The following is a 26,182-nucleotide window of genomic DNA, read 5'->3' on the forward strand; positions in this document are numbered from 1 at the left end:
AAATATACTCATTCATCCAATGAGATCTCATGAAATTATAGAACTATTTTACAGCTAAGAAAACCATTAACAGAGGCAATAGACAAACTACAGAATGTGAGATAATCTTTGTCAGATAGCCATCTGACAGAGATTTACTATCTAGAATGTGTAGAACTTAAAATTTTAAACAATGAAAAAATCAATAAGCCCAATTAAAACATGGAACAGGGAAATGAACATAGAGTTCTCAAATGAAGAAATACCAATAGCCAATAAACATATAAAAATGTTCAACATCTCTAGCTGTCAGAGAAAAGTAAATTAAAACAATTTTGAGATTCCATCTCACTGAAATCAGGATGTCACAAAAAAAATAATAAATGACACCAAATTTTGATGAAGGTGAAGAGAAAGGGGGACCTTCATTCACTGTTGATGGGAATGTAAACGTATGCAGCCACTATGAATATCAATATGGAGCATTGTCAGCCATGTGAAATAAGATCTACCACTCGACCCAGCTATGCTACTCCTGAGCATAAACTTATACAGCCATTATGAAAATCAATCTGGAGCCTTCTCAGCCATCTAAACTAAGACATACTGCTCAACCCAGGTACACTACTCATGAGCATAAACCGTAAAGACCCTGCACTTGCTCTAGAGATACTCGCTCATCTATGGCTATTGCTATCTTATTCACAGTGGCAAGGAAACGGAATCAGCCCAGATGCCCATCAATCGATGAATGGGTAAGGAGGATGCGGTACATATGCACAGTGGAGTTCTATTCAGCACTAAAGAAAAAATTCAATTATGAAATCTGCAGAAAAATGAATGGACTTGGAAAAATTAAGCTAAATGAAGTAAACCAGGCTCAGAAAGGCAAACAGCTAATTTCTTCTCTCAAAAGTGGATCCTAACCTGAAAAAATTTGATTGGCTTTTAAGTTATATAGGCATCACTGGTAGGACAAGAAGCTAGAATGCGACTTGTTGAAAGGAGAATCAGGGTGGGGTTAGAGGGAGGGGGACAGTGAACACAGAGGACAGAGAGTTCTAAAGGGAGTACAGGGAAAAGAGAGGAAGTGGAGAGGGAGGGATACACAAAACAGATGGAATGAGTAAGTAAAAGATCTACCTTACAAAGAGAGAAAAAGACAGACAGACATGGTTGGGAAGAAGTAGAGAAAACCTTTAGTCTACCATAGGCTGTTGCTGGTAAATCCCAGTGACACACCTGGGTCACAACTTTACGCTGAACTTTTGGCCAGGCGTTCCTGAAGGTCCTTGAGACAATTCAGGCCATTGCCAACGCTCTTGGTTACCCACTAGCATTATATCATAAGTCCCTATTGCTGAAGACACCACAGGAGAGGGGTCACAGGATAGGACATTGAGAAATCAAGAAAGACAAAGTGGAAATGGGACTTATCTCCCTGCTGCCTAGCTGTCATGGTGCTGGAGACCCTACATGACTGCTGGGGGATAAAATCACCAACAGTGTGAACAAACAGTGGATACTGAAAGCTACAAAATCAACCAGGCAGGCAAGATGTACACACCGATGCAATAGTGGCACAGAAGTTACGGGATTCAACTGCTATTTAATTGGGTATGAGTCCTCTTCATATCCTGATACTGGAAACTAAGTGAAATACCTATGGCCTAGAAGGTCCTCCCTTAAGTTACCTCAATCAGGTATACTGTCACAGAGATGACTAAAGTTACAAGCATAGAGCATTTATATATTATCCTGAGGAATGTAAGCTGGTATAGATGGTATGGAAAATAATATGGTGATACCTCCGAAAATTAAAAAATTAAAATCACACTATATGACTCATAAATTATGCTGTGATGTATATACTCAAAGGAAATAAAATGATTACCTCCAGTAGATAATCTGCTCTATTAACAGCATTATTAACTACAGCATTATTCATGACACATACAATGCGGAAACAGCCAGAGTATCTACCAATAGATGAATATACAAAGAAATCTGGAGTACAAACATAGAGACATACACACATGAATATAATTTAACCTTAGAAAGGAGATCCTGCTCTTTGTGATGGCATGGGTAACTCTAGATGGCATTATATATACAAACAATAATAAATACTATATGATTTCACATGTGGGATTTGCAAAATCCAAACACAGAGAACCAAATGGTAGAGTGGTGGCTCCCAAGGTGTGAAGTTTAGGGGATGGGGAGAAGTTGGCAAAAGAACAAAGTCACAGTTACATAGAATGAATGAGTTGAAAGTTCTAGTGAAGGGCATGGTGCCTATAATAAATGAATTATATTTTCTTTGACAGTAGATTTCAAATGCTTTCATCAAAAATAGACAGTGAATAAGTCACTGTGTGAGCAGTGAGGAGATGAGCATGCCAACTTACATTACTACAGTCATCATTTCACTGAATCTGTAATGGTGTAAAATTATCTGTGTGTGTGTGTGTGTGTGTGTGTATACATGTATGTATTTCAAGATAACATTTTATAGAAACATACATAATTCTTATTTAAAAGTGTCTGATAGAAACAAACTAATAAGGAAAGACAGGGGTTCATTTCTGACCTAGTGAACTCACAGTGTCCTGTGCAAATTATTTGTTCTTCTCTGCTTAAGGGGAACACTTCAATTTGCAGAGCCAAGAGCAGCTGCTTCCTAAATTATTCCCTAGAACTTTTAAACATCCAACCCAGTTATTGAGCAAATAGACACAAAATAGTGGGGATTTATAATGCCCTCAGGCTTTGTCCCCACTGTGAACATCTGCCATTTCAAACACACAGGTCAAGACTTTTTGTGTAGCCTTTTGCTAAAAAATGCCCCAAGCATAACTCAAATGAAATTCTTTTCAATAGAACTAGTCATCTGTTTTCAGGCAGCTTATTGTATCTGCATAGTAGGGTCATCATTTCTTTCGCCTTGGTCTCTTTTTTTTGCCTTACTCAAAAAGTAAGAGGAATGTTATACAATAATCTTTAAGAGAATAGTTGCTACAGCTTTTTTTTTTCTTACTGAAAAATGAGAAATAATTTCATGCCCACAGTTTCCAAGTCATATTGTGATAGCCATATAATATATAAACCAGAAATAAAACAATAAATTCCAGCTTATATACCTTAAAAGAAATGAAAGTTAGGAATAGCAGATATATTTAACAAGTAATTATCAAAGCCAATTGTCAGTTGAAAGCCACTGTTCACACTTTTTTCCCTATGTTTCTTCCTTATAAAAGTTTTGCTGGGCTGGAGAGATGGCTTAGTGGTTAAGTGCTTGCCTGTGAAGCCTAAGGATTCCAGTTCAAGGCTCGATTCCCCAGGACCCATGTTAGCCAGATGCACAAGGGGGCGCATGCATCTGGAGTTCGTTTTCAGTGGCTGGAGGCTCTGGTGCGCCCATTCTCCCTCTCTCTCTCTATCTGCCTCTTTCTCTCTCTGTCTGTTGCTCTCAAGTAAGTAAATAAATAAATAAACAAAGTTTTGCTGAAGTTTTGATTTACAAAAGCTTACTGCTTAGGTAGCATCAGTTACCTAATTAGCAGTTTATTGAAATAAATCTTGGAAATACTGAAACTGTAAGACTTTAAAAATCAAGGGCTGAGGAGATGGCATAGTTGGTAAAGTGCTGCCCACTGATGAGGAGCTCAGTCCAGATTCTCGGCACTCATGTAAAAGCTGGATATGGGGGCATATGCCTGTAATCCCAGCACTGGGGTGGCACAGACAGGAGGATCCTTGAGGCTTGCGGGCTAGCTAGTCTAGCCAAATTGGTGAGCTCTGAGTTGAATGAGAGAACCTGTCTCAAAAGGAGGAAGGAGAGGCTGCCACCACCTCCACCGCTGGCTGACTTCGCTGGCGCCTCAGAGTTACTAGTTTATTCGCGTGCCTCCTCTGCTCTGAGCTGTCCTCATGGATGAACTTCAGGATGTTCAACTCACAGAGACCAAGCCACTTTTAAACTGTAAGAATGGTACATGAGACTTCCAGGACTTTGACTGTCAGGAACATGACATAGAAACAACTCATGGCATGGTTCATGTCACCATGCGAGGCTTACCAAAGGGAAACAGATCGGTTATCCTGACATACCACGATATTGGGCTCAACCATAAATCCTGCTTCAACACATTCTTTGAGGATATGCAAGAAATCACTCAACATTTTGCTGTTGTCATGTCATGCCCCAGGCCAACAGGAAGGGGCATCCTCCTTCCCAACAGGGTATCAGTACCGCACGATGGATGAGCTGACCAAAATGCTGCCTGCTGTTCTTACACACCTAAGTGTGAAAAGCATCATGGGTATTGGACTTGGAGCGGGAGCCTACACCCTCAGCAGATTTGTGCTCAGTCATTTGGAGCTGGGGGGTGGGGGGGGTCTCGTGCTCATTAACACTGACCCGTGTGCGAAAGGCTGAATTGATTGGGCAGCTTCAAAACAACCAACATTGTGGACATAATTTTCACTCATCACTTTGGGCACTTCTGGCAGTTGCAGGCCAACCTGGACCTGATTCAAACCTACAGACTGCATATTGCCCAAGATATCAACCAAGAAAACTTGCATCTCTTCCTGAGCTCCTACAATGGATGCAGAGACCTGGAGATTGAAAGACCGATACTCACCTGCTGTGGAGGCTGTGGTTGAATGTAATTCTTGCCTCAACCCTATAAATACAACTTTACTGAAGATGACATTGTGGAGGACTGCCTCCAAGTAGTTCAGCCTGGGAAGCTCACCGAGACCTTCAGGTACTTTTTGCAGTGAATGGGCTACGTACCATCTGCAAGCATGACCTGGCTCGCCCAGTCACAAGCCACTCAACTTCAAGTAGCATCGGTTCTGAAGAAAGTCCTTTCAGCAGGTCTGTGACTAGCAACCAGTCAGATTGAACATAGGAAGCCTGTGAGTCCCCCAATATCCTGGATGGACACCAGACCATAGAGTTCTCCTGCTAAGCAGATGTTCCTCCTTTGAGCCATGGCAAGTCCCTCCTCCTTCAGATGACCACTCCATAACAGAACATTTCATGCCCTGAACAGATTTCCACTATCTTTCACTCATGCATGGCCATTGAACCCCTATAGTAACCTGTTTTATTATCCTTTGCCCACTCACCCCTTTTTGTAAGAACCATACCCACACCACTACTGTAACATTCCAACATCGTGAGCTGATCCGATCTCCATCTCTTCTTGCCAGCTTTTCTCTATGTTCCCCTAACTATGTACCTGATGATTCTTTGATTCTCAGCTCCATGTGTGTGCAAGCACGGGTCTCTGTGTGTGCATTGTTCTGTGAGTTTAGATGGGCTTTCTTGTAATGCTTCTGCATAAAACAACAAAGTGACTTTTCTTTACATTTTAACAATGTTTCTAGGGGAGATATGTAGAGCAGATATCTAGGTAGCTTAGGACTTGACATTGACTTTCTTTTTCCATTTGGGCAACGAAATATACAGAGTGATCTCAGTGAGCAGCTCTGAGGAATGTGGAAGACTATAATTACTTTGTGGGCCATTGATTGTGGCCAGTAGAAGGGTCACATAGTAGTCATACTCAGGCAGGATCATAAGCACATCCTCTGTCCAAATGAGCCCATATCTGCTATGTTGCAAATAAAATGGAGGAATATAGCCTGTTGGAAGCCCATGAAAGATGACTTCCGGTCAGGAAGATGGAAAACAAAAGGACCAGGTCCTACTCTGCAGACCAAAACTAAAGTTCCTGTAGCATCTGTGACACCACTTAGTCATGTACACATCTGCAGGAAGAGCCTCTTCTAAGGTCTGTGGTGGAGAGTGGTTCTCCATCCCTCAGTCCCCCAGAAGGGAGCAGTGTGAGCAGTATGGCTTAAACACCACAACAGTGGTGAAGATCTCAGTGAGGAAGGAGGAAGAACCGTTAATAACACCGTGCCATGTTTAATAAGTGTAGCCTACGTTTCAGCAAATTTACTGGAAGCTAAGTTACATTGGATGGAACCCAATTTCTGGCAAAGTCTTAACCTGTGATGTCCCTTTTATAGGAGGAAAGGGCCAATATCAGGGCAGCCCCATCAGGCAGAATTGTTTTCAGAAGCCTGTCTGAAGATGAGGGTCACACAAGCCAGGGAGAACCTCTGGGAAGGGGACAAAGCAGTCTCACAGCAAGAGCCCTACTCTCACAGGCATTGAGATAGGAGCTCAAGGTTATTTGTTTCCAGATCTTGGGAAGAGACTTTTCACACACAATTTGCTTCCTGCTAAGATGTCCCTCTGTCAGAGGTTGACCTTTTACAAATTATTAATAAAGCAGTGTATGTCTCGTTGTTAAAAAAAAAAATAAGATGCAGGGCTGGAGAGAAGACATATCAGTTAAGGTGCTTGTCTGTGAAGCCTAAAAATCTAAGTTCAACTCTCCAGATCCCACATAAGCTAAATTTACAAGGTGGTGCATGCATCTGGAGTTCATTTGCAGAAGCTAGAGGCCCTGGCAAGCCCATTCTCTCTGTCTCTCTCTCTAAAAAACAAATAAATAAAAATAAAAATTTTAAATTTAAAAAGATAGAGAGGTATTGTGGAAGACACCTAATGTGGGCCTTTGGAGTTTATAAGCATGTCCATACACATGTGTACACCCATAAGACTGCATATATACACATACATACATACCACAAAAATGTCAAAATGATATTAAAAATCATTTATTTAAAAAGTAGAAAGCTCATTATTTATTTTCAGACCTTGCATTTTTCAACCCTTGCATTTTTAATATACAAAGTAGGTTCAAAACTAACTTTGCTTAAAATTTGAGGATCTATCATTATTTCCTATTAAAGAATGTATATAGGAGCTGGAGTGATTGCTTAGCAGTTAAGTTGCTTGCCTGCAAAACCTAAAGACCCAGATTCAATTGCCCAGTGCCCACATAGGTCAGATGCACAAAGTGGCACATGTGTCTGAATTTCCTTTGTAGTAGCTAGAGGCCCTGATACACCTATATTCTCAATCTTTCTTCTCTCTTTCTAATAAATAAAATAAAATATTAAAAATAATGTATTTACTTAGAATGCAATGGTGTCACAGAGGTGGTGAAAAAGTCAAAAGCAAGACAAACTTGATATAAAGCAGAATGTGCCCGTTATAAATAAATACCAACAAAACTATGAGAGATCAAAGAATGGGGGGATAATGAAACTCTTCTATATGGATAAAAGTTCACGGAGGAGAGGGGATGCTAGTCATACTGTAGTCTAGATGGTAATCTAGAGTTCGCCAAAAATCATCACAAGTATGTGTTCATTACACAATCCAGCTGTCTATCTGACTAGCCTCCATTATTGTCTATTTAATCACACTTTGCTTTGACAAAAAGTTATAGAATTTACAGAATACTATGTATTCGTAAGCCAGATAGTTCCTAATTAGTGCCATATCTGTTCTGTCCAGACTGTGAAATGCTCTGGGTCAGTAACCCAGCAAATCCATGTTTGTATTACAGGCACTTAGTGTGCTACAGTGCACACAGGTAGCAGTCTATAAATGTGAAATGAGTCACTCCCCTGAAAAACAGGCTGGGCCATGGCTATTCCAACTGACTTCACCTCTAGACCCTGTCATATAAAAGAGAAATCACAGGAAGCCAGGCACCAGGTATCATTCTTAACAGAAGGTGTTCTACTCTGATGTGTTTGCTGTCGCTGCCATACAATGTCTGAAGATAGAAGCTAAACTTTGAGAAGATAAGCTACATTCAGAGAAATTGAACCTAATTCACACATCTACTGTTACAACTCTGAAAGAATACAGTTAGTAGCTGATGAGTATCACTTAAAGTGAAGACCTTTGACTGCCTACATCATAGTCCAGTGGAATAGAATATAGGGCCCATAAATAAACCCATACAACATTCCCCAGCGAATATTGACTAACACTCCCAAAACATTCAGTAGAAAAAAAGATAACTTATTGAACAAGCGATCCTGGAAAACTGAATAACCATCAACAAATAATGAAGGTATATCAATAACTGTCACCCTATGCAAAATGAAGTCAAAGTAGACTAAATACTTTAATCTAAAACCTAAAATTTCTAGAACTATTAGAGTAAAATACAGAGAATACACCAAGATATAAGTATGAGAAAGAACTTTCTGATCAGAATGCCAATAGCACAGGAAATAGCACCAAGAATTAACAAGTGGGACTGCGTGAAATTAAATTATGAAAATTTTAAGAGAACATTAGAGCAATATTTCTAATACAATACAAGGGCAATGATAGAAAATGAGCATGAATTACTTCAAACAACACAAACAGTATACAAAGCATGCTAGTATGATTATTGATTAATCCTCATATAATCAAATAAAGCAGAGAATATTAAAATTCACTGGAGAGGATGCAGATTCTTTTCTTTTTTAAAAAAATTGTTATCTTTATTTATTTGAGAGCAACAGGCAGAGAAAGAGGCAGAGAGAGAGAAAGAGAGATGGAGAATGGGCGGACCAGGGCCTCCAGCCACTGAAAACGAACTCCAGATGTGTGCGTGCCCTTGTGCATCTGGCTAACGTGGGTCCTGGGGAATTGAGCCTTGAACCGGGGTCCTCAGGCTTCACAGGCAAGCGCTTAACCGCTAAGCCATCTCTCCAGCTCCAGATTCTTAATAATACTATACTAAAGTCTTTTATTAAAGAAAATAAGTAAGAAACAATAGAGATAAGGTAAACATATGCATAAACATGAGGATATGGCCAGTACATATATACACATTATATGTATATGTAAACATACACACATAGGTATATGTATGTTTTTAACCTAAGTACATGGATACATTTCTTTACTGTATGTGACCCTCAAATTCAAGCAGGAAACAATATGGACAAACGTGCTTTGGAAAAACTATAAGGTGACCTAAGCACAACTACCCAGATAAGACACAGATCAATCATATGGGTGTCAGGTTATAAAGTGCAAATGTGCCACATTAATGTGGATAGAAAAAGAACCCCAGAAAGAAATGATATGGAGAATAGTGTGGAATTTTAGTGGCAGTGTGGTATCAAGCACTAAAACTCTGTCTGCATATTTTAAGCTCATTTGCACATATAGCATTGCTTAATTCTGGAAGCATCTTTAACATCTCTTGCCCTACTTTTTTGTTTTGGAAGGGAGTCAAAACACATCAAAATTTAATTGCATATTTTAAATTCTTAAGTATTCTGTTTCTGCCTTAAAGCATCTACATTTCCTTTTCTTTTTGTTATTGAAAACAGAATGCTCAAATGATGCAAACAATGAAAGCAGCTTCTGTATAGATGTAATTGTCTCTGACAAATTATCAGGTATGACACCTGTTTTTCAGTGAAAGGTTATCTTTGGTAGTGGGCTACATCCTCAGTAGTCCACTTTACAGACATTCAAATGTCATGCAAGAAAGCAAATAATCCAGAGACAAAGGAATCACATGATTCTTTTCTTCCAAGGAAGTCTGATATTTTTTTCCAATGAAATGCTAACCCCAATTATGTTCTTCATTTCTAAACATCTGTGTGTGTCTGTGTGAGTGTGTGATAAGTGCGTGTGTATTGCAGTTGCAGACGCAGGAGAATGTCCCATGTCCTTTCTCTACCACTCGGCCACACACATCTTTGAGTGGAAGTCTCTCTGAATGTGGACTGTTGTTTGTATGATTATCTGTCCCAGAGATTATCAGTCTCTGCTCCCAAGAGGGCTGGGGTTATAGACGTGCATGGCCACACTAAGCTGTTGATGTGGGTCCTGGGGAATCAAAGTCAGGAAATCCCAGTCTCAAGCCCTCATGAGTGCTGCAAATGTTTTGACCCACTAAGCCATCACTCCAGCTCTCACCTTCAAACTTTTGATGAAAAAAAATACGGGAAGTGAATCTTACAAGGTATCCATAATGAACTGATAACTTCTGGTTTGGACTAAACACAACATTATTTTCCATACACCGCTAAATAAGATTTGCTCTCGCACACAAATCTTCAGCCAGTTCACAGAGAGGGAAATACATTTTTCCAGTGCTCAGGCAACACCGAAACGTACTCCTTGGGACTCACGTGAATGCAGCTGAATTAGCCTGGACAGCAGGTCACCTTGTCGTTTCTGGAAGGACTTAGCAATTGATGGACCTAGTGCCCTAAGAAATTAACTAAAAGCAATATGCAACAGTTGGCAAAAGTGAACAAGTCTGTCCTTTCTGTAATAAGCATCCCAAAGGCCAGCATCTGCAGTGTGTTAGCCACCATTGCATTCACACTACACACGCCACTATTATGCTTCCATCTGCCAGGTTCCCATGGGACTTTTGGGATAGGAACAGCACATTTTAAGATTTGTTCTATTATCTGACATGGGTGATTGAAATAATTTGAGGGGCCTTACTTTCTACCAAATGTTGTTAAAAAGGTAGATTAAGCTGGGCATGGTGGCGCACACCTTTAATCCCAGCACTCAGGAGGCAGAGGTAGGAGGATCACCATGAGTTTGAGGCCACCCTGAGACTACATAGTGAATTCCAGGTCAGGCTGAGCTAGAGTGAAAGTGAGACGCTAACCCAGAAAAACCAAAAAATAAAAATAAAAATAAAATAAATAATGCACAAAATGGGAATTTGCTGACTTCTAGCAATTTACATAAAAGCTAATTCATGGGAAAAGATGAGATGCAGTATGGTGATATATCAAAGGAACTACAAACCATGGATGAGAAACAGTATCAGTACATACTCTCTTCTTGAGAAAGGCAGCCCTGTCTTTCAACCATGCTTGAGGATATTTAGTCTTAGCAGTAAACCCACGTGGCTTCCACAAAAGTTAAAAATCATGCTTTCCCAATGCACATTTATTTTCTTCATGCTATTGTTAGGAAATGTATAGGAAATAACCACTATTACCATCATTAAATATAAATAACATAAATGTAGCTTCAGAAGACTGTAGGAATGCTGCACAGTTGTCTTAAGCTATCAGGAGTGCAATGCAGTCCTGCCTGCCCTGTCTCCTGAAGTGGTGAAGACCTGGGAAGAGAGAAGAGAGCTGGCCAAGAGCAGAGTGTAATCAGTCTTCTGGAAGGGCTCTGAGGCCCCGAAGAAAATCTCTCCAGGCTGTCACTCACCTTCAAGGCTCCCTTCTATTTAATCTTCCCATGATGAAAGGATGGGTGAATGAAATAGCGTGTGTTTTCTTCAAACAAAACATGCTGCAGTGACTTGGATATTTTTCAACAGGCTATCACAACTCTGGCATTACCACAAGCCAAACTAAACAGCAAATTATAACACATTTACACATTTTATAACACATTTTAGAGTGTATTTTTGAAGTTAAATAGAAATCATAATAAGTAGATAAAACCAACAAAATACAATAAATAATTTCAATAACAGCATGTTTTCAAGAAAAGCTAAATAGCTCTAGTAGTTATAATAAGTAATAAACCACTGGTCACTTTAAAATAGATTATTATCTTCTTTTATATTAATATTTTGCAATAAACATGCATTATACAGTTATAAAAATATAAACAAAAGTGATTTTGTGTAATTATTTTCCCTGTGATGATAATAAAATATTCTAACTTAAGAAAAATATCCTAAAGATGGAATTTCAGATCAGATTTATAGTATTAGTACTGTATCAATAATTTGCTTTTAGTAAAGACTTTTTCATGACCTTTGTTTTAAATTTATTGCTTTATGTTTCTCTTTCCAAATTCTTAAATAGGTATACTAAAGTCTACTCCAACATAATTGATAATACCATATATCTAGGACCGTATTATTTTGTAAAAGTAGGCTATGATTCTCAAAAGTGTAGATAACTTATATAATTAAAATATATGTTATATGAGTATTGAAATTTAATTAATACAGCTATTTTAATGACATAGAAACAAGCAGAAGATCTCAGGTCATGTGTTTGTATCTTGAGATTTTTGCTACCAGTTAGTGTTTAAATATGTCTGGGTCTCAGTTTCCTTTCCTTCATTTCTTTCCTTCCTCCCTCCATCCCTCTCTTCTTTCCTTCCTTCTTCTCTCTCACTGTCTCATTGCTCTTTCTTTCTTGGCTTTATAATACAGATAGCAATGCCTCCTTCACAGAGCTCTTTGAAAATTGAGATCATGTAGGCTAAGTGCACAGCAGACAGTTTAGTACATAAAGAGAGTTCAATTCTTCATTCTATAATGTTCTTGTGAAAATGTGCTTGCTTCTTGTGGCTGACAATGTATGAACCTAAAGACATATGTTATATGAGAAAGGGATACTTTATTTTCAGTATGGCTGGCTCTAATAGGTTAAAAGATACTAACAATATAGCCAACAATTCTGACTCTAGATTTCTGACAAATGACACTATTTCACTTAATATTGATTTTAATAATACTTGATGACTATTTACTTTTTAAAAACATTTTTTATATTTTATTTATTTATTTATTTGACAGAGAAAGAGGGAGAGAGAGAGAGAATGGGCACGCCAGGGCCTCCAGCCAATGCAAATGAACTCCAGACACTTGCGCCCCCTGTGCATTTGGCTAACCTGGGTCCTGGGGAATTGAACCTGGGTCCTTTGGCTTCACAGGCAAGCTCCTTAACCACTAAGCCCTTCCTCCAGCCTGACTGTTTACTTTTTGATCAGCACAACTAACTTACTAGCACATTCACATATATAGAGATTCTTGCATATCTATAGTATGCAATGTTGCTTTCTGAGGCAGAAATGTCTGCTTTTCTGAGATAGCACAAAGGAGTTACAATTCAGTGAAACTGTTAAGCACACACAATTCTTGAAATAGAATTAAATATTAGTTTTCAAATATGAATGGATAAGGTTTGAACACTGATTCTGTCTTTGAAATTTGATTAAATCATCCCATCATTCCCCGGTGTTCACCTAAGGGTTAGTGTATTTTTAAGAAACCCCAGCCAGATTGGTGGAACTGACCTAGAATATCAGCACTTAGGTGGCTAAGGCAGGAGAACAGAGAGATTGAGGCTAGTCTGAGCTTGCTAGTCAGACTCGCCTCAAAATTTTCTCAGTTAAATAATTTTATTCCTGTATATAAAAATACATCATCTTGAAAAAAAAGAATAAAATTGCTATATATTAAGTCACAGATAAGTATAGTGCTATAAAATCAGTATCAGCAAAAAGTTCATGCAAGCTCACTGTCTCTTTTTTTGTGCCATGATCTAATAAACGCTAAAAAACAAGACAGGCTTAGAAGTAAGGCAAATAAGGAATGATGGCCGAGGCAGTGTGGAAGGACTTGATTGGTGTGTGAGAAGTGCACGTATTTGCATATGTATGTCTGTAGGCCGAGTGGTATTGTCGGTAGAAGATACTCACTAGTGAGCCCCTTTCTTGGTTGGCAAACATAAAATGACAGAGCTATTCCAGGATGGAGGGCTGGGAGTCGTCCCTTGTTTGGAGGTGATGTTATAGGAACACAGAGCAGCTCAGCTTTCCCTCTTGTCCATTTTTGCTTTCTTCTCCCTCCCATGAGCACTGCCCTAACAAACACACTACCCTCGAACTCACAGGAATTCAGGAAGAGACATAAGCCAGACAGCGTACGACTCTGTGTGACAGCTTCTTCCCTTTGGGTTAATCACATGTAACAAACGTGTAAGCGAGATGTCATAGCCATTGTCTTTTCTTCATGGAGAGAAAGCCTCGGAGATAGAGGAAGTGAGAACAGAATGGGAGAAGGAAGAAGGGAAGGAGTCATGCAGAAAAGGAGAGAATGTGAAAGATAGAGGAAGGAAAAGGAAAGCCAAGAACAAGTAAGTGAAAGCAAAACCAACACTAGCTAGCTAATAACTACTCTGGTAAACCTAGGCCCTGCCATCCTTACCAAGTAAAACTCATGGAATTTTTAGATAACTTAATTTTTTTTTTAATTTTTTTTTGTCTATTTTTTATTTATTTATTTGAGAGTGACAGACACAGAGAGAAAGACAGATAGAGGGAGAGAGAGAGAATGGGCGCGCCAGGGCTTCCAGCCACTGCAAACGAACTCCAGATGCGTGCGCCCCCTTGTGCATCTGGCTAACGTGGGACCTGGGGAACAGAGCCTCGAACCGGGGTCCTTAGGCTTCACAGGCAAGCGCTTAACCGCTAAGCCATCTCTCCAGCCCGATAACTTAATTTTTTAATGTTTATTGAATTGTTTGTTTCCAAGGAGAGAGAAAGAAACATAGAAAGAATAAATGGGCATGCCAGGGCTTCTAGCCACTGTAAATTTCAGATCCATATGACACTTTGGGCATCTGGCTTTACATGAGTACTGGGGAAATCAAACCTGGGTCATTAGGATTTGCAGGCAGACACCTTAACCACTGAGCAATCTCTCCAGTCCCCAGGCAACTCCATTTTCATTTTTAGCTAAAGTCATTTGAATCAATTTTTTCGTAAAAGTTCCTGATTACATAAATATTGATATGAAGTTTAATTATTAACTTCAAGTAAAACATTTTGGCTTATACATGCAAGGTATGGTCATATTTGGCCAAGGCAAACTCACAGACTATAATTAAGTATGTAATAAAAAAAGTTTTAGACTTTCTCAATTACAAGTTACTTTTAAAATAAAAATCAATTAATCCCACCAACACAAAAAGTAATACTAGCTTGTAATCATATTTGAATCTTTTTCTAGAATTAAATCTGTCCATAGACTCAGCCAGAAATTCACTGCTACATTAACAGTATAAGAACAAAAAATGAAATAAATGTTTTAAGTGTTTTCATGTAAACTAGAAACTAGTATTTTCTCTCCAAATGGAATGAAAAATTGCAGTTAATAAAAGCACTGGATTCTCCTACTACTTGTGACTTGCAGTGTCATCCCCTAAGACTGCACTGGCATTATCCTAAGTGAGATGCCCATATTTGCTAACCATCACACAGCTTTCCCTCGCTGGCAAAGTGAATGTCTACTAATTTTAAGTCTTACTATTTCCAGTCAATGAGAGTAATTCACCAATAGTTTACTAACTATTTCACAATGTCAGGTATTAGGCAAAGAAAGGTGAGAAATTGTGGTAAATGTAAAATGTAGATAAATTGTCCCAACTTAATCAAACACAAGTTAAGCACAAGAAATAGCAGTAGACATTTATTGTACCAATAACTGTGGGCTAACTCCACAATGCATGACCCATATATCTCAACAAGAAGGAGCCAATGGGAAGGGGGTAGGTCACGGATGAGCCTAGTAATGGTACCAAACTGCCTGTATTTACTGAATAGAAAACTAATATATATATGTATATGTGTGTATATATATAAATATATATATATGTGTGTATATATATATGTACATATATACATATATATATATATATATATATATATATATATATATATACACACATATACATATACATATATATATACACAAAGAATTAGCAGTAGTAATACAGCACATTTATAGGCTTGGATGTCCAAAAGTCATTTAGACTTCCTACCAACAATTCAATTTTATTATGATGCATAATTGGAAAGAAAAGTTGGCACATTCAACTATTACACCTATTAAAGCTAAGTGGAGTCATAATTTGTCATGTTTTTCTGAAAGTTTTAATTAACAAACCAAAACCATTTGGCTTTTGGGATAAAACACAGCATTTTAAAAATATTACTTTAGATACTTCAAAGGTATACTATTTTCTATCTCAAATTTGTATTGAGTTATAGAACATGTAATTACCAAATTTCTGAAATTTTCTGCAATTTGTTGGTGTGTCTCTTAGAAGCTATTCACGTGTCATTTTTTTGATTCATAGAACTCTGAAATCAGCATTGTTACTTTAAGAGACATAAAGTAGGAAAGAAGATCCATTGCTATCATTTTGACTTCAGATGTTGAATTTTTTATGTATTGAGTAACAAACCTTAAATAACTAATCAAAAACATATAATTAATAACATAGCTCTTCTCCATTAAGCAAATAGCTACATGATTTAATATAAAACTGAATAATATAGTATAAATACCCGTGCAATTGCTACAAAATTCTATAAATTTATCTTCCATATGAATATTATATGTAACTTTTATGCATAGTACATAATTCCTTCTTTTCTTAAATATAGAACCTAAGAGATATGTATTCTGTACAAGTATTTAAAGGAAGAATATGCTACCCATAAGTGGGAACCTATGCATTTTCTCATGATATAAAATATTTCATGTTTATTTGGAGCGCTATAGAAAAAAAAAAAAACACTTACTTATGTCATTTGAAAATGACTCAGCATATAACAAAACATTAGAAATTAATAATCATTTAAATTATTACTCAAAATAACCTATTATTTGCATCTTTGTACATAAAAGTTCTTACATGAATGCGAAAAAATAAAACTGAGTGATTAGATAAATTACATATTTATTTAAAAAGTTGTCTCAGACCCTGGTAAAATCTATGCAACCTATTAAATTTCATGCCACTTACAGTGAAGATGTCCAGTCCAAATATAGACCACTCCACATTAAAAACAAAGTTGCCAGGTTATGCATCAGTATACCTATACAATTAAATCTGGAGGAGAAATGGGAAATATCCCAATTAAGTAAAAACTGCACAACCTTATAATGATTTATAGCAGCTGCTGCAAGTTGATATTTCAATGATATACTCTAGGTACCAGCAGAAAGTCAATTATTTACATGTGCTGACCTACATATGCTCAGAAAGTAGACACTGCTATAAGAGCTCGGTATCTGTGGTATACTGGGTGTCAAGGATGCATTCTGTTGCCCCTTACTTATGCTTCCTGTTTTTCATGAGTAAAGTTGTATACAATGAATGTCAATACCTTGATACATTTTTGAGCACTTCACAATCCTAAACATTTGCCTTGAATGTGAGTGAGCTAAATGAATAATTACTGAATGTTTGTATTGAGCACTCTTTAACAAATATGAGATCAACAATATCATGTTTATTCCATTGGGAAAATAACAATAAGGGGCTCAGTAACATAATGAATCTGAGACCATCTGAGTTTGATTCCCAAGCACCCACATAAATAGCTGGGCATGTCCACGCACACCCTTAGCGGCAAACCTGTGGGGAGCTTCAACGGGGAAACCACTGAATTTCAGTGGTTTAAAAAGTTAGCTCTGGATTCAAAGAAAGACAGTCTCTGGGAAACAAGCAGATGAGCAACAACTGGAATATAGTCAGTGGCTTCCTTGGGGCATGCATCTGCACACATACCACATCACACATACAGAAAAAGAAGAAGAAAGTCAAGGACATTACTCACTGAGAATAAACTGTTAAAGGTCACACACGAGGGACACAATCAGGATTTTAAAACAGACTGTGATTTTACTAAAACTGATGTCCTTACTAAGTAGGTAGTGGAAGCTTGGCCTGTGAGCCTTCCTCTCTGTAGATTCCAGGGAGGGTGTTGGACAGGCGTCCCCAGCCCTAGACTCAATGGTGAAACCTGCTGGCAGGCTGCCAGTTAACAGTATGGTCTTCATCATGGTGCCAGCAAGACTTGGCCTCATTTACAAAAGAAAAATAGTTCATACAATCTTTGTGGTAAAGTTTTGAATGCTTAACTGAATTCAATTAAGACTAGAAAAGGATTGCCTTAACACAGCATGATATAAAATTGCTTTGTTTTTATTTTTATTTTTTCCCCAAAGAGGTCACTTTTTCCAAATGAAGAAAAGACGTTGAGTTTGGTACAAAAAAAATGATGCATTGTAATAAAGAGAACTTAAAAGGGTTTCTACAGAGCCAGATGACATCCCGGAACAATATCTAGGTGATGGGTTAAGAGAACAGCTGGCATAGTTACTGCCTTGCGGTGCACCCACAGTTAAGAGGAAAGTGAAGAGCACTTAATCATATGGACACTGTATATTTTTCAAGAAATAAAACCTCCACTGTTGCTTTTCCCAGACTCAGGCTGGTGACAGGGCTCTGAGACTGTTTTTATTACACTGGGCTCTCTGCCCAGTTCTAATCACTATTAGGGAAATGGGTCTCTGACCACAATGATATATTTCACTTTCAGGAGACCTAGCAGTGAGCAGCCAAGCATTTGAAAATGACAGCCTGAATTAGAAGAGCAGCATGGAAGTAAAGGCCAAAGGAAAATGGGAGAATGATGACAGAGGTCAGGCTACTCTACCTCCTTCTGTCCATTCAGCGCGTTCTTCTGCCTCTGTTTACTGTGATGTTTCATTCAAAATAAAGGAAGTAATTTTTGTGTTTTTATTTTTTGTTTGTTTGTCATTGTTTTTGCAGTGCTGGGGATGGAAACTAGTTTGTGATGCCTGTTCGGCAAGTACTCTAATACCAAGGCACAGAACAGGAAAGTGATCTTCGCTGGAAGGTCAATGGGTCTGATGTCTGAGTGTCTCAAGTCGCTTTTAGATGGAGAGGTCGCATTTCTAGAGTTAGGATGCACTATCACATCCTTAAAGAAAGCCTCAGTTTAAAACTCCTAACTTTTAAAATATTTTCTTAATCTTGTTTCTTCTGGAGGCACTTTTGTCTTCCTTGATTAATAAGGAACTTGCTTATGTTTCTGTCTTAATTTTATTAAGTTTTAAATATAACATGAAATAGCAAATTTAATTGTGACAATTTCATACATGTGTATCATTATTCCTGGCCCTCCTGTGTTCTCTCTTCTTCTCCCATGAGTGCCCTTCCTCCCAAAAGACAGTCTGTCTATGTGTGTGTGTGTGTGTGTGTGTGTGTGTGTGTGTGTGTGTGTGTGTGTATCCCAATTATGAGAGACAATGAGGTAATTCTCACGCTTTCCATACATTTAGAAAATTATGACCTAGGTAAAAGCACATTCAGCTCAATCAAGGGTGAAGCTATAATGAACAGATATCTCTTGAAATGGTCTATTTTAAATTATCTCTGCATCTGAAATCATTTCTGACAGAAGGGAGAAGATGAAGCTTGCTCAAACTGGATCCAGAAGTATTGCCATTTGAATTAATAAAATTATCTATGCTCCACTTATGTCTGTGTAGATTTAAACTATATGCATGTGGTGTGTGTGTGTAACAATTTCCACAAATTTCCTCATTGGATAGAAAAATATTACTTTACTTAATTTGTTTGCAAATCACTCATTTAAAGTTCAAACAGTATACCTTTGCTCTAATATTTTATGTTTTGTTAAAGTTGCTATTTATTATTTCTATACATATTTAATTTTTAAATAATTCCCCCTTTTCCTCTGCCCTTTCTTTCTCATAACAATACTCATTTGAAAAGTGAAAAAATATGCAGTACAATAGGCAACTGTTTGTCAAAAGCCAATATTGAGAACACTTGTCCTATAGACTATGCATTATTCCTTGTATGTTCAAATAATCAATAAATAATTGCCAAAAGAGTTGCATGATTGTCTCCCTATTACATGTCAGAAAAATATACGAAGAACTCATCATTTTCCCTTTCTGGCTAAGAAGCGTATCTAGCTGACAATGTATGCAAGCTATTGTTGTCTTTGGGCACTCAGCACAATTGACTCCAGCGTGCTAAAGAGACTTGCTAAAACTTAGACCAAAGCTAAGAACACGTGCAAAGATCAAACCACAATCAGTGGTAACCAAAATTGTTTTGGTTTACTTCCTGGCAGCAAGCCCGTATCTGGAGCTTCCTTGGGTTAACCACTACAGAGAGCATCCGAGGTAATGAATTCTCTTTCTAAAGCTCTTCTCCTCTTCCAATGGGTTCAATGTCAGGAAACACCCTGAATCAGGTTTGTGAAATGTGAGCAGAGTCCTGAGGAGAAACTATACCAATGAAAGTAAGCAGGAATAGTATTCAGAGGAAAATTAAATAGTGCTTGCTAAAAATATTATTTCCTTATGGTAAAATCTTAGGAAAAAATTTGATAGTATTTTTAAACATATGCTACAAAATATAACTATAAATATGTGTTCACTCACTTAACAAGGTGTTTGACTGCAAGTTCTTTTAAAATTTTACTTTTTTTTTTTTTTTTGGTTTTCCGAGGTAGGGTTTCACCCTAGCTCAGGCTGACCTGGAATTCACTATGTAGTCACAAGGTGGCCTCGGACTCGTGGTGATCCTCCTACCTCTGCATCCTGAGTGTTAGGATTAAAGGCATGCGCCACCATGCCTGGCAATTTTACTTTTTTTAATTTTTAATTTTATTTGAGAGAGAGGGAGACAGAGAGAGAATTGGTGTGCCAAGGCCTCAGCTACTGAACTCAAACATCAGACATTTCCACCACCTAGTGGGCATGTGCAACCTTGCAGTTGCCTCAACTTTGTGTGTCTGGCTTACATGGCATTTGGAGAGTTGAACATGAGTCCTTAGGCTTTGCAGGCAAGCGCCCTAACTGCTAAGCCATCTCTCCAGCCCTGCAATTTTATTTTTGTTCCCTGATATGTTCTAATTGATGATTAGTTGACTCATTTCTAAAATCTCTACTAAAAGCCTCTCAAACTAAACTCATACATCAGGCAGCTCATTTGAAATTTCTTGTGGGGCTGAGATGGTGGCTCACCAGGTAAGAGTGATTGCTACACAAGCACGAGGAGCTGAGTTTGGTACCCAGCACTCATGTAAAAACTCAGTATTGCTGCACATTCCTGTAAACTTAGCCCTGAGGTAGGAAGAGACAGGAGGAACCCTGGAGCTTCCTGTTCAGCCAGACTAACTATAAAAAGGCAAGTCTAGGATCAATGAGAGGCTCAGTCTCAGGAAAATAAGATAGGAAAGGAATAGAGGAAGATATTCCACTTCCATGTCTGACCTCCACACACACGTGCATGGGGCACACACATCTACATACACATGTGCACACCACACACACAGTCCAAAACCACACGAGTATGGGTATGGTTCACACATCTCTATATCAGCTCTACTTTCCATAGCCCCAAGAAACAAATGTAAAATTAAAACCCATGCATTTTGAGGGCCATGGTTCATACTATACAACTGTACAGGTCTCCTGTTACAAAATAATTTGATAAATATCCAAATTTGTATGGTATTATAGTTGCTTCTATACCCTAGGTAATGCTATAGCCTCTTTACCCTCAAGTCCTTAACCATGCAATAGTAGCTCATAATCATTAAAACACTCAGACTAGGAGTGGTAGCATACACCTTTAATTCCAGCACTTGGGAGACAGAGGCAAGAGGATCTCTGTGAGTTCAAGGCCACCCTGAAACTACATATTGAATACCAGGTCAGCATGGGATAGAGAGAGACCTCACCTCAAAAAAACAAACAAACTCCCCTCCCCAGAAATTTGGGCTGGAGAGATGGCTTAGCATTTAAGGCATTTGCCTGTGAAGCCTATTAACCAAGGTTTGATTCCCCAGTACCCACATAAACCTGATGCACATGGGCCTGGAGTTTATTTGCAGTGGCTAGAGGCCCCAGCATGCCCATCAATTAATTCTCTTTCTCTCTCAAATAAATAAAAATAAAATAATTTTAAAAAGCACTCAAGCTATGCATGGTGGCTCACTACTTTAATTCCAGCACTTGGGAGGCAGAGGTAGGAGGATCACCATGAGTTCAAGGCCACTCTGAGACATAGTGAATTCCAGGTCAGCCCCCAAAACAAAACACAACAAACAATCAAACAAAATCACTCAAAATAATGAATGGAAGAAAATAGCATTTCTTTTTTTTTTTTTTTTAATTGCTGGTAATGATAGTGGTGTTAGATATCAATCCCAGGGCCTGCACCTGAGCTCTATCACTGAACCCTCAGCTGTAACATTTTGACTTATAAATACATACTCTAAACTTACTGGAAAAACAGATCTTCACCAGTTGTTGGTCATTTTCTGAGGAAAGGGGAATTACTAGGCATTAACCTGATGAACAATGGAAAACATGTGGCGCCCACAGGTAAGAAAAACAAGGTTCCAGTGATGCTAGTAGGCAGGGCAGATAGCCCAGACCAAAATTCACTACAAGACAGGGCAGGAAGAAAAGCAGAAGTAGGAGTGACATTCTGTGGTAAACTTGAGAAGGGTCAGATGCGAGGTGTGCCAGAGAACAGCAACATCACCCTTCAACTCAGATCACAAGCAGAGCCTCGGGGTCTTAGCCTCATGTAGGCAGAATGAGAAGAATGAAAATAACTAATGGAGGCACAGGGCAATAACCTCAAATCCCTTCCTACTCCTTGACAATTGTTATACTAGTTACCATCATTTCTATAAAACAAGATTAGACTAGAACCTCTCTATGCTTCTTTGTTACTCAAAGTTAGGATTCTACTAAATTGCATAACTTGTTGTCCAAATTGGCTTCACTGTTCTTGTATATAAAATAGCAACAAAGCAATTCTACTGAAGATGATACCTTTCCTTTCAGCAAATACAACCACTTATTTCTACAATGTACAACTCTCTGCCTTCTTCCAACTCACTTAAAGTTTAAAGAGACAAACCATCATTCGTAACAGGCATTTGAATACGTGTCCATGACAAAGAGGCCTTTCAACATTGTTGTCTTTGTCAGTATTGCCATGGATGGTTACTTTTCACCTTTGGAAAATAAGGTGTCCCAGTAAGCTTTCATTTTTACAGAGATTCATAGGGGTTTGAGAGGTCTACTTTATACACCATCCTCACTAGGGCTCTCTTCAGAAATTATGCAGATGGGCAAAGACCAAGGGATTCAACAGTTTTCGGGCTCAGATTCTCAGTTTGGCATTACATATCTGCATCAATTCAAAAAGGCCCATTTTTTTTCTCACTGTTTAATTGCTGTCCTCACTCAGTCTTTGACTAGCAACCCAGGTACATCCTTGCTCTAGAGGCCATCAGTATCTACAAAGGACCCAACTGAAAAAAAATCACATATAAAATGTGTTTTTTATGCTTTCATAACATAGCTAGTATACCAATATGGAAAATAAATGGAATAAATTTGGGGTGAATCACAGGGAAGCTAGCTTAAACACCCCTTTGAATCACAAGACTACAGCTATTCACTCTGTTACCTCAGCAGTATCTCATTTTCCTGACATTCCACTGAAATTATTTTTAACAATATTGCTAACAATAGAAAGCAAAGTTATGTATTTTCAATTTTGTGGCTAAAATGTCTCTTTGTTTTAGCATTTTTAAGTAAATTAATCTTTTACTTTGAAAGAATAGACAACATTTTACGTAACATATCAGATTAAAGAATATTTGTTGCCTCATTGATTAGTTCCTTTGTTTTATTAAATGTGTATGCAGATGAATGGACTGTGTCCTTGCATATAAACCTCCCATTGCTCTTGAAAATTCTAAGTAAGTTATTTAGATACTAACCTCACTTATAAAATTTTACCTAGATTTATAACAGTTGGTATATGAAAACCATTTGCTCTTGTTTTGTTCTTGTTATCCTGGCAAAATATTTCCCAGTAGTTAGTCTTTCAGTCATAGATGTTGTGGGACAAGGAACGTGACAGGGTTTGGGCAAGGATTGCCTGAGTGTGTAGGGTGAAGAAACCATTTACTAGGTCACTGTAACCTTCAAAAGACATGTTTGTTAGATAAACTCAATGAGAAAAGGTGATGCTTGATGGACTTTTCCCTGAAGATGTCTCCTTTCTATATTCACTTGAGGCGCTAGATGACTTAGTGTGCAGAAATGATATAGTGCAAAGAGTCAGCCCCGACATGTCTGGGGAGAGGGTCCAGCTCACTGCGGTCAGCTGTACAGGAGGCCATGGTGGAGGCAGAACAGTCAAGGACAGTGGGGAGAGACAGAGGCCAAGTTCAGAAACTTGTGGTGAGAAAGACAGGTCTCTTTTACTTTGGCTTGTCTATTACTTATTATGGTTCATTCAGTGAAATTGCCTGTTTTAATTGGGGAATTCTCAGGGGGAAAAAAAGGTAGAGAAATTATTGAACAAAGGAATTATTTTTCCTTTAATTTCTTCTCTGAGAAGTCTGCAAGTAAAAAAAAAAAACCAAATGTATGTGTAATTACAGTATAGCACAAACCAACTGCTAAAAAGGACACATTAATGATATGCTTGACTGAATCAGTACACAAAGGCACTTGCCATATGTAAAACGATTTTTTTATCCCTTTTTAAAGTAGTGCCAAGGGGCAATGCTCATCTCCATGACAAGCTGTTTCCAGTGAGCATCTCTTCCTGCTCCTGCATTCGCTTTGCCTGAAGCATTGTGTAGTTTTGACTTTTCTTGATTATAAGTGTTTAAATTCAAGCATGACACCCTAGCACTGAAGATCTTCTATAATTTTTTTATATTTTTTGTTCATTTTTTATTTATTTATTTGAGAGTGACAGACACAGAGAGAAAGACAGATAGAGGGAGAGAGAGAATGGGCGAGCCAGGGCTTCCAGCCACTGCAAACGCACTCCAGACATGTGCACCCCCTTGTGCATCTGGCTAACGTGGGACCTGGGAAACCGAGCCTCGAACCAGGGTCCTTAGGCTTCACAGGCAAGTGCTTAACCGCTAAGTCATCTCTCCAGCCCAAGATCTTCTATATTAATATAGATAGAAATATACATATATGTAGATGACTAAGGTCTGAGAGCAAACATAGGTGTTTGATGCAGTAAATCATAATAAAATGGGTAGGTGGGCTGCTTGTGAGCCAGGCCCTTTTACTATTTCATTCCCCATTCATACCTTTCCAGCAATACAAGATTTGTCATTCCCATTTTGCAGGCAAATAAATGGAAGTAGAATGAATTGATATAACTTGATGTGTGTGTTGGGGGGCAAGGGTCTTATAGCTTCTCAGTGGCAATGATGAGATTCAAATTGCAGTGACCAATTAATTTTAATATTAAGGTCTGGAAGCATGAACCACACTTAACTGTGGTAAATCTTAATCTGACTGGGAACTGAGGTACTAAAATTAGTGTGTGTGTGTGTGTACGAGAAAGAGAGAGAGACAAAGAGAGAGAGACAGAGGGAGACAAGGACAGACAGAGGAGGGGAGAAAGACAGACAGAAGTGGTTGACAGACTGCAAAGGGAGCTTATAGTAGGTACTGGAAAAGTAAGAAAAGATAGAGCAAAGTGAGCCTATGCCAGCTTCTCTTTTCTAAGAAGATGGAGAGGGAAAGAGGGTATACCTAAATTATCAATTCCTTGAAAGTGAGAAGGAACAATAGGCAGAAAGAAAATAGGAAGTAAAGAGGGAAGAAATGAAAGAAGGAAAAGGAAAGGAAGGAGGGAGAGAACAAGAGAAGATAAAAAGCAAGAAAAACCTGTGCATACATTTCCCTGAGTATTTTGAAAAAATAAAAATTATATTAATACTAGAAATGGTTGAGGGAATTAAAGTTATTTAAGCAAATGAAAATTAGTGACGGCATGGTAGCTGTCTTTGCACATTGGAATAATTACCCAAATAAAGATGATAAATCATATTTTCATGGTTTAAGAGAAGAATTTGAAAAAAGTGAGTAAAACAAGACATAGAAAGACCCCACTATCAAACAATCCTATCCAGCAATGAAGAAAATGTGTAAAACTGACTCAAAATATGATCAGTTCTCCAATCCAAGACTTCAAATAAGGGTTAACGGCGCCCTTATTTGTGTAAAGAATTAGCAAGTTGATTTGTAATCTCTCTTCTAATTCTGACTCATATTACTAAGATCCCAAGATCCAGTTCAGCCAGGTGCTCTCAGTGTGGTCCTGATAGTTATCATCTTGGATGTTATCCTCCAAGCTAACAGTTCAGAGCAACAGTTCAGAGAAATGATCACGCACACAAGCTACCCCAGGCACTGAGTCCAGAAGAGCTTCAAGTCCCATCCATAGTAGTTGGCTGCCCAGTGCCTCTTCCTTAAGTTTCCTCACCAACTATGTTAGGTAATGCACACCCAGGTCAGAGTCATCATATAGTTTAATTAGAAGCAATCTGTAAGAGATTTTTGGCAAAGATAACATATCATTATCTGCTGGCACAGTTGTCAAAGCACAAAAATCATAAAACCCATAAGACTGGGACCTGATGGGACAAATTAATCAACTGAGTGTAAAATAAGGTTTTATGTGCTTCAAAAGCACTGAATTGTAAAGAAATCCTTCATTGGAACTTTTCAGTTTTCATAAAATCTTAATGTTAAATAACCTAATAAGGCTGACCCTAATTTAAAAACAATTCTATAGAGAATGAACATTCTAA

General features: G+C 38.2%; 1 protein-coding gene and 1 pseudogene across 16 annotated transcripts in view; one reads left to right on the forward strand and one right to left on the reverse strand.

Moving 5' to 3' along the window:
* The window catches only part of Map2 (microtubule associated protein 2), a 285,977-nt gene that overhangs the window by 218,120 nt on the left and 41,675 nt on the right, over window positions 1-26,182 (reverse strand). The window lies entirely within an intron of this gene.
* LOC101604444 lies at window positions 3,913-4,961 on the forward strand (annotated as a pseudogene).

The sequence above is a fragment of the Jaculus jaculus genome, chromosome 4 (genome assembly GCF_020740685.1).
Source record: "Jaculus jaculus isolate mJacJac1 chromosome 4, mJacJac1.mat.Y.cur, whole genome shotgun sequence".
Taxonomy (NCBI): domain Eukaryota; kingdom Metazoa; phylum Chordata; class Mammalia; order Rodentia; family Dipodidae; genus Jaculus; species Jaculus jaculus.